The sequence below is a fragment of the Electrophorus electricus genome, chromosome 16 (genome assembly GCF_041902795.1).
Source record: "Electrophorus electricus isolate QZ-2024a chromosome 16, ASM4190279v1, whole genome shotgun sequence".
In the NCBI taxonomy this organism is placed as follows: Eukaryota; Metazoa; Chordata; class Actinopteri; order Gymnotiformes; family Gymnotidae; genus Electrophorus; species Electrophorus electricus.
Window position 1 is genome coordinate 23,837,672 of NC_137512.1, and position 9,829 is coordinate 23,847,500.

At 44.1% G+C, this 9,829-nt stretch overlaps 1 long non-coding RNA gene across 1 annotated transcript in view; it reads left to right on the forward strand.

Moving 5' to 3' along the window:
- The first annotated feature begins 508 nt into the window (after positions 1–508).
- The window catches only part of LOC145651760 (uncharacterized), a 14,186-nt gene continuing 4,865 nt past the window's right edge, over positions 509–9,829 (forward strand). The window contains exons 1-2 of the long non-coding RNA XR_014117720.1: positions 509–600; positions 1,212–1,695. This is a non-coding gene — a long non-coding RNA (uncharacterized LOC145651760). The remainder of the gene's footprint in view (positions 601–1,211; positions 1,696–9,829) is intronic.

Genomic DNA, 9,829 nt, shown 5'->3' on the forward strand with positions numbered 1-9,829 from the left:
TTATCATTTTTATTAATGATCATTAATTATACTATTCTGCACAAAATGCAATTCTGACATTGAAAATAAGTCAGATGATTTAGAGAGTGTAAGTAGAATTAAAGTGGAAATTTACACATCTGGTCGGTCGTTTAGGGTTGGTAATTTGACACCAGATTCAAGTAAATAGTTAATTAGCGCCCCCTGCTGTTTCTGAAACCTACACACCCGAAAAAGGGAGTGGAAAAATATTCACAGGACACACCACCACTTTTGAGAAAACAGCTCATTTTGATTTATGAAGACATATTGATGCGTTGTAAGCATTTACACATGTGTTATAAACGAACGGTATTTTATTGGCATGTGAATTGTAATGGTGAAGTCGGTGACTGTCCTCGTTTGAGTGCCGTAACGGGTAGGACGGGAATGCTTCTTCCATTTTCACACTAGGGGGCGCACATGCCATTCATGGTAATGTTCCCATGGCAACGGACGGCGCCACGAGAAGCCGACGGAGGAAAAGGCACGTTAATGACGTAATAACTGTGGTAGTTCGGGCGGATCTTCGGAACTGCCGAGGATTTCTGGAGCGAGTGGACTTGAGAAGTGACATTTTGGGTAAGTTTAAAATTCATTCATCAAATTCTTAGGCTCCAAAGTTTTTCTTAGTCTCCAAAGGAAAAAAAAAAAGTAGTTACCATTTGTATTGACTGACTAAATTAGTACTTATTGTAGGGTATTGTTTGTGTTGTTTAACAAACTCTAGTACTTATTGTTTATTGCACTTATCATTGTTTAAGATAGACCTTGTGTATTTTGCACCTCTAGGTATCAGCATTGATCCCTGTATTCCTACAGTATTCTAGATCTTTGGTATATTGGGCTCTAACCTACTGTACTGTACTAGGATATTCTATGAGTAAACGACAAAGCACTTTTGTAAGTCGCTCTGGATAAGCGCGTCTGCTAAATGCTGTAAATGTAAATGTATGATTTCTTTAAGATTGTTAGGTTTTGTAGTTATGACTAAATTGTAGCCAACAATTGTTTTAATAACCAGTATATACTATAACGCACAAAACAAAGCAAAATATGTGATGTGATATAACAATAGCAATACCAAGTGAAAAGAATAAAACTAACCAGCAAAACTAAACTTTCATCTCTCTCTCTCTCTCTCTCTCTCTCTCTCTCTCTCTCTCTCTCTCTCTCTCTCTCTCTGCTGTCAGTTCCCGTAACACTCTATGACCAGGAGGGGATCTGTGCATAAAGTTGTATCGTGTATATATATATATGACCATCGATAAGTCAGCCTGATTTGCTAACGGAGCGAACGATGTCTCCTCACGTGCAGCCCGTGATTTTCCCTCGCGCACAGCCGGTTAAACCGACGAAAACAGACCGCAGTTTCTCCTAGTGCACTTTCACATTCAGAGCACTATGGTGAGATGCGAAGATGCCATAACCATGACACCGCCAGACCAAAACGCTGCAACGCTGTAATCGAGATGACAGCACGATCTGACGTTTGGAGCATGTGTGAAAGAGTTGGTTTGGATTAGGAGAGCATTCAGAGACATTCAGTATCCGGTTTCGGCTGTGATGGAGGTGACAATGGAAGCATGTTATCACTTATGTCCCCATCACCACTTTCAGAATCAGCAGCACCAGAGGGATAAAACAGGGAGCCATGCCCAGGAAGAGCAACAAAAGGTAAGTAGAAAACTGTGACCTTCAGTGGAAGAGAGAAGTTGTATTTGTTGAATAAAGCTTTAGATACATTTTGGAACAAATTCCAGATAAAGTGTTTTTTTGTTTTTTTTTAGATTTCATTGTTTTATTTTGCTGGTGTTGGTTAACATTTGGTTTTGGTGTTGCTTGCTGCCTTAAATCAATCTTTGAACTGTACACACATGGGAAAAAGAAGAGGCAAAAGAGCGAACAGTTGAGCTGAATATGTTTCATTTTTGCATTTTTCTTTCAGTCCTTGTCTAGTGCCTTTATGCTCCAGCAGACGTTCATGGCAACACCGCGCGTGTCTGCTCATTGCATATTCCCCAACATGTGAATGCTTGTCTCGAACGCATGGGGAGGAATAATTGAGTTGCGTCTCGCCCATCTGTTCCCGGGCTTTGCCCTGTTTGGAACGCCTGCTCTGTGCTGCCTGTCCTCCGCGCCGCACGGCCTCCACCAGCAGGGAGGGTAGCTATCGGTCATGCTCTGGGGAAGCCTTACTCCGTGCAGACTGCCACAAGTCATTAGGTGATTTGCCATGATAACTGAGGGCGATTGGGTGTAACAACCTGGCGGGACCTGCTGGGAGAGACTGCTTATACACAGGCAGCCCAGTGTCTAAAGCAGCAGTTTCGCTGCCCTCAGAGCCGAGCATGTTGGGTTGGGTCAGTTGGCAGACCTGCCTTCCTCAGGTACTGCCCACGCTGTGCATCGCAGCCTTTTACTATCTAATACTATCTTCATTATCTTAGGATCGGTGTGTGTGTGTGTGTGTGTGTGAGACAGAGAGAGAGAGAGAGATTGTGTGTGTGTGTGTGTGTGTGTGTGTGTGTGTGTGTGTGTGTGTATGTGTATGGGTTGCCTTGATCAGTCTCTGTGTGGTATGGAAGGAGTGTGTTTGCTCAGTTCTCCTGTGGTCCAGAAGCACATTCATTAAAGCTGCAGTAGGGCCATGTCCTGGCATTTAAACAAAGCCCAGCCTGTTCTCCCTACTCACACTAACCCTTCACTTACACTTTCTCCTCAGGATTGTCATTTTATTTATCTCTGTCTCCTCTGTTTGTGAAGTTTCACTGCTGAGTTGTGCTGGGGGCATGGACTCTTAAGATGTTGTGAGTTCTGTCAGTCATTATCTGCAGTCTGTGACAGTGAATTGAAGGAGTTTCTGAATGCTGGGAAGAATAGGGAGCTCTTCTCCGCTGGAGCAGAGAAGAACCTGCCACATCACATTAAGCCGTTTTTGACATGGCTATTAAAGACAACTGACGTTCCTCTTGGGAGAGACTTTACAAAACTCTGGAACAGAAGTAAAGGACTAGAAGGTGACCAGTTCTGACTGGTGCCTTTGAGGTTGTGTTGACCTATGGTGCCTTGCGTCAGGAGTTGGTTTGTGGTTTTGGTGTAAAGCTTGGCACTGCAGTGTTTCTGCTGTTCTGTTTTCCTGTAATCACAACTGAGAGGACATTCACCAAACTGTTACATCATAGCCTGACAGAAACACATGCAGGTGATGATTAGTCTGTAAACTGCTCCCAACACACGCTGCTGCCACTAGCCTGCATTTAAAAACACACATTCTTTCTTCAGATACCAAACTCCATGTGTTAGTAAAGGGATGGAACTGGAAGAAACACTTCCCTTTAAAATGCAGGTGAAAACAAATCTACACAGCAAACTTGGATTTTCGAGGTTTAACTTATGTGGGTCATGAATTTCCATCAATAACTGAATGGGATTCTTTTGCGGCCTACTGTGGAAAAACACAGACAGCACATGACAACACTAGAAACTAGACTAGAAAATGTAAAGAAAGCTGGTTAAAAGGTGAATAGCTCAGAAATGCATAAACGATATGTATTATTACGTTATTTTATCATTTACTACCACAAAGATATACACTAATGTATTATGGAAAGTTTTGTAAAAGGTTTCAGTGTGCTAAACACCTGTGTGACCCTCGCTTGCGGACACAGCTCTCTATGTCTTGTGTGAAAAAACTTAAAAATAAAAAAAATTATATTGTGGTGTAAAAATATTGTCGCGCATTAGGGCCACTCATTATTGTAGGGCCACTCAGACGATTGTTATTGTCTGGCACCACCTGCAAAGTGCACCTACCACATGACTATAATTGGCCCATGTGGTGCTGGAAGCTGCAGACAGATCCAGTACTGTACACTGAAGCAGTTCAGACGCTGCAGAGGCTGTCAAGTGAATATTCTGTCAAGTGAAAATCTCTTATCAGTGTGCAAAACTCAGCCAAGCAGCCGTGTGTGCAGATATGCGATGCTGGCCTGGACATGGCGTGAGTTACAGTGCTACAACACCTGGTGATTAATCAACCCCAGCCCAGGGGTACAGGCAGTGCAGTGGTCAGGCCCAGGTAAATCTCAGCCCAGGGCGGCTCATCTGATTTGAGCGTGGAGGCTCACATGGCCTCCAGAATAGCTGTTATGTAACCCCTGTGCTGAGGTCTTGATACACTGCATTCTTGATACACGGTAAAGTGCAGGGTGTGGAGTAGAAGGGCGGCCCGGGCTGGGTTGGTATCGGTCCGCTTCCTCCAAATCTCACCACGCGCCACTGCACCTCGACCAGGGTGAAGCTCCACTCCACTCCGGTCAAGCCGCTGGGCACTGGGAGGTTTTTCCGTCCTTAGTCTTTAGTGCTGCTATGCTATGGTCGCATCCTCCAACAGCAGAGAGGCTTTGGTTCCCCTGGTAATACACCTAAGGACAAATGAAAGTGACAAGAAAGATGGATGTGTTTGCGTTTGTTGTGCTTGTCTGATTAATCTGCCATTCACTGTCTTCCGCACTGAAGCATTTTATAAGATCATGTCTGTTGTTCTGCAGATTTTGCCCTAAACAGTTTAAAGGAAGGCAGTCAGATTGCCACAACTGTAAGGTGAGTTACATTTGAAAGATATTTGAGGCATTGCTCTTAGAGGAAAGTTTATTTTGATGTTGGACATGAAATGCGAAGTGAATGATGGCTTCCCCACCAAAACCCCTGTCTTCCTCGGGGATGTATATGATTTTCACCTTATGACCCAGCTCAACGTTTCACAGAGAACTCTTAACAAGGAAGCTTCATTTAAATTCAGATTACGGTTTAAACATTTTTTTTGGAGGGTAAGTGAATAATTTATTCATTTCCGAATATTGATTTACTAGCGGAAAGAACGTGTTTCAGGGAAAGGCTGAGAACGCTTACTTTGGTCTTTGGTCTTTGGTGTGAAACTACACCTGTGGAAACCCCCAAACTAGCCCCTAGTCCGTAGACCCCAGGAGTCAGGATAGTGCAAGTCCACAGGACAAGTGCACTATATCTGCTGTCATTGGCATGTAGTGATTAAATGTTCATTACTAGTCGTGTCCGCACTAAGACAGGCAGAGATGCGCTTGGCTCTTTCTGCCAGCTTCAGACCCACTAGGACGGCCAGACAGAATATCGGCGAGAGGTGAGAGTTGTAGAATGAGAGTCTGCGCTAAAGATTATGCTTGCATCCACTGTAGCGATTTATTTACCAACTGAACAGAGATAACGAATCGGATTTAGCATGCTTCAAAACCAGAAACACAGTCAAACATGTGACACAGCAAAATGTGGTACAATAAATCAAATAGCAAACGCAAGTGACCCCAGAGGGTGACTCCATGTCCAGGACATCAACCCTAAGATATGAGATAAATTCCATCTTGAAAGAAGTTATTTAATTGATATACTGATCGTATGCAGTGAATACCGTGTAGTGAATACTTTGTAGTAAATACTGACCATGTGTGCTGACATGAGACAAAACAAAAAGCTGAACGCCGCCAAGTCCAGACTTGTGTCAGTACAGCAGCTCTCCGGCTAACAAAGGAAAAGAGATGAGTGCAACTGATCCTAATTAGCATGACAAGAGAGACCAGGTCAAAGTTCACACTGGGACATTGCTGGGAAGGTAACAAGCGGTGTTTTAGCAAGTGCAGGACCTCACAGACAGAGCTAGTCAGTCCTATACTAATACAAGACTAGTCACTGAGTTAAAACCTAGTAGGAAGGGAGATGGAAGTGAGACACTGCTGTTCACTGCTGTCTTCACTAGCCAAGTGTGGATCCAAGTCTGCTGCAGACAGCCTCACTGTGTTCAGGCTTCGTGATGAATGTAGCATTAGCATGAATGTAGCATATTATAATGCAACGCTCTCGGTGACCTCTGAGACGAAGACTCTGCTGCTTGTGAACCAACCCCACCCTCCTCATCCTGAACAGTGGGACAATACGCGGGCCCCTGGTGTGAGAGGGGGACAGAACGGATGGAAATTACCCACCCGGGGCTTTTCTCTCCCCTCACAGACAAGGCTGTTTTCTCGTTTAGATGGAAATGAAAACCCGCCTGGCTGTCTTTGGTTCGAGGAGATGGGAGTGACAGCGAGGACCTCTGGAGCAGAGTCGCTCTCACAACTTCACACCAGGACATCAGCCTGTCAGCGTAGTATGAAAAATTACGCTGCCCCTTCATGCTGAAATGGGCCATCTCACCCTGCTGTACCATGTGCAGTATGAGTGTGTGTTTTGGGAAATCTCCGACCTGAATGGGAAAAAGTAGAATTTCTTTAGCTGATGATTAAAGTGTAGTGCCAAGGGTCATTAGTCATCAGAGCTTGTTTTTGTTCTCGACCTAATCTGGGACTGATCTTTTGACTCTAACTATAGTAACTGAGGTGAACAGCTACCTGTGTTTAACTTCAGCAGCTGCCTTTTTTCTGGGTTTACCTTCAGCACCCTTACGTGAGGAACAGAAAATGAAAACTTTCAAACCTTCCAGTCGATTATCATAGCATTATAATTATAATTAGAGACAGAGCCGGTGCATTCCACTGAGGTGTAGTCAACCTCTCAGTCAAGCCAAAAACGTCCCTCGCTCCCTTATGTAGGTACACTACTATGAGGAGTTGCCACGGTGACCTGTCATACCCCACCAATCATCTGCCGGCATTTCCCAGAAGTGAGCAGTCATGGCCTCTTTGAGACCTTCCCTAAACTCACGCTGTGGATACAATGTCTGATAGTGTTCAGAAAAGCTGTTAGGGGTCAGAGGTGTCTGCACATTTACAACATAGAAATGATAGAGATGTTATCACCATGCAGACTTGAATGGACAGAAGTGAACACAGTGTTGGTAAATTTGGTGTTTAATGTCAGGAGATTATGGACTGTGTCTGTATACTGTAAATCCATCACTTTACCTCATCCTTAGCCACTGTTTTTATCTTTACAGCAATGAACATTGCAGCAGTGTAGTTTAGATGCCAATTTAATACGTTTGTGCGTGTGTGTGTGTGTGTGTGTGTGTGTGTGTGTGTGTGTGTGTGTGTGTGTGTGTGCAGTTCTCCTTTGTGAAGAGGCCTTGTAATTGACATTGAGGATATCTGGGGGGAAAACTGTAATGCAGTATAGTGATAATTGCACTTATTATAAAATGTCTTAGCAAATCTCTAATGGGTTATTACTGGATAATGTGAGGGTGACTTCATATAAGGATAAATACCTGCATAATTATTCTTCATTATTATTATACGGGTTCCCATGACTAGTTATCGTCTGATCTGTTTAGAATTGTATTTATTTTCTTCTTTGTCTCGGACCCTATCGTTACCCATGGGAGTGTACTGTTGACTTGTACTGTAACTCCAGCCTTGTGTCTGACTCAGTGGGCTTTATCCTCGGGCTTCCTTGCTCAAGTCATCTGCTCTGATCATTCTCTGTGTCCTCGAATGGAGCAGGAGGTGCTTAGAGCTGAAAGCAACGATCCCTGCAACTCGAGTCCAAGTTGACTTCTATAGGACTGTGTAACGCCTCAGGTTTGGAAATGACGCGAAAGTCACCCAAAGCTGATGCATTTAGCAAACACTTTTATCCAAAGCAACTTGAATGACTGAATTACAGCTTGAAGGTCTTGCTCAGTGGCCCAACACTGGTAGTGGTGGGGCTTAAACTGGCAAACCTCTACATTAACCACTGAGCTACCACTGCCCCTAAAGTCACCCAAAGATGACCAAAGATCCCCTCCCTCACTCCCTCAACAAACAAATTAGGAAGCAATTTTTAGTATGTCATTTCTTTTTATAATTCAGCCCCACGTAACCTAATTTTTCAGAGGAGTGAGAGACATGGAGGGAGGGAGCAGGTCTGGGTAATAAACCAGAGTGGTGTCTGTGTGCGTGTGATACTGACGGTGGGTTTTTTTAGGGTAAGCCCCTCCTTGCTTGGCTTTGCTTGGCCTCCGGAGGCCTCGTAGACATAATACGGCTCTGGGAAGCAGAGGAGCCCGGCAGAGCCCAGAAGACTCGTCACTGTCAGTCATGTGTGCTAACGCGAAGGTCTGCTAACATGACTGATGTGTAGGTAATGTGCGGAAAATATTAAGGACTTGTTTTCTTCTTTTTTTTTTATCTTTGAAACTGATACAGGCAGATAAAGAATTTCTTTGAGTTCCACAGGCAACCTGCAGATGGCAGTAGACCAGCATTTTCGGTGTTTGTTTCTGAAAGCACTTTGCTTGGTTGTTTACTTTGTTGTAATTCTGAACATCTGACCATTAGTCAGCGCCTTGTCTGACTCTCTCTTGCCATCCAGTGCAAAGCCAACGCAGCCGAGTTGCCTTTGTTGACTTGAGTTGAGACACACATGAACCAATGTGGGTTTTCAACATGGACAACCTTTAGAATGTGGTGTCCATTTGTATTTGGGTCTGCAGAGAAAGTTAAATGAGTGGTGTCACTGTCCTGACTGTCCTGGCTGTCCTGACTGTCCTGGCTGTCCTGGCTGTCCTGACTGTCCTGGCTTTCCTCACTGGAATTAGTACATCAGTTCACTCTACTGTGGTGGTTAAGAGTTAATAACGAGTTACAGTGTGATTGAAGAACACTGTAGGAAATATGGTGGATGTGATATTAATGTAGCACACTGTAAAGAGCATTGGATATTTGTCCCAGCTAACCTGTCATTACCTTCTCATTTCCTGCCTTGTATTAATGATCCCCTCGCCAGTTCACTTGACCATTTGATCACATCACATCACTCAGCACAAGTTTTTATTACATCCAACCTCAAGCATGTAAATCATCTCTGTCTTTGGTCCACACAACGTTCCTACAGCGGTCTTTCTTTGATCTAAGCCTATACTTCTTGTGTGTAATTGTGTAGGATAGTCAGTCTGCTGCCAAAGGTTAGAGAAGGCTTATGCGTGGTCACGAGCCTCGTGGGCATTGTTGATGGTATCTGGGTTTTCTGCAGTTAGGTTTTAAAAGGATCACTGCAGTCAAAATCAGGCACGTGGTTCAGTCCAGACCAAAAAGCCAGTAACGTTTGGCAGCTTGAGAGTCTGCAACTGTCGACCCCAAAACCCAACGTTAATCGGCTGGGGTGCCTTTGTTCCGCTGTGCTCGCTGGCTTGGTTGGGAATCCATTTAACATGCAAGCATTCTTGTCTCCTCTTCAGTGAAATGTACTTTAGGTTTTGCTGACTTTAATCAAATAGTAGTTTCATTCAGCTTTGAATGATTAGCCTGTTGATTGTGTATTTTTCTGCCTAACTGCTCAAATGAATTGAATGCTACATTTCCAGTGTTGTCTAGAGTTGTAGTTCCCTGTAATTATACGCTTGATAATTCAAAGAACTAAGATTGGCAGCTACAGCGATGTCCTTCATTACCATCAAAAGACTGATGAGAGCCTAGTTTAGTAGCGTAGGTTTATGGTCAGTTATCTGGTGTTATCCGGTCATTACGTTACACTGAAAATGAGGGAGGTGTGAGCTTCCCTTCACATGCTTTTAAGCAGTCCTGTGTGTGTGTGTGTGTGTGTGTGTGTGTGTGTGTGTGTGTGTGTGTGTGTGTGTATGTGCATGCATACATGTGTGTGTATCTGCCTGTGTTCCTGTGTGTGTGTGTGTGTGTGTGTGTGTACACGCACGTGCCTGTGTGTGCGTCTGTGTGTGTATGTGTGTGTGTGTGTGTGTGTGTGTGTGTGTGTGTGTGTGTGTGTGCATGCATACATGTGTGTGTATCTGCCTGTGTGCCTGCATGTGGGTGGGTGGGTGTGCCTGTGTGTGTATCTTTGT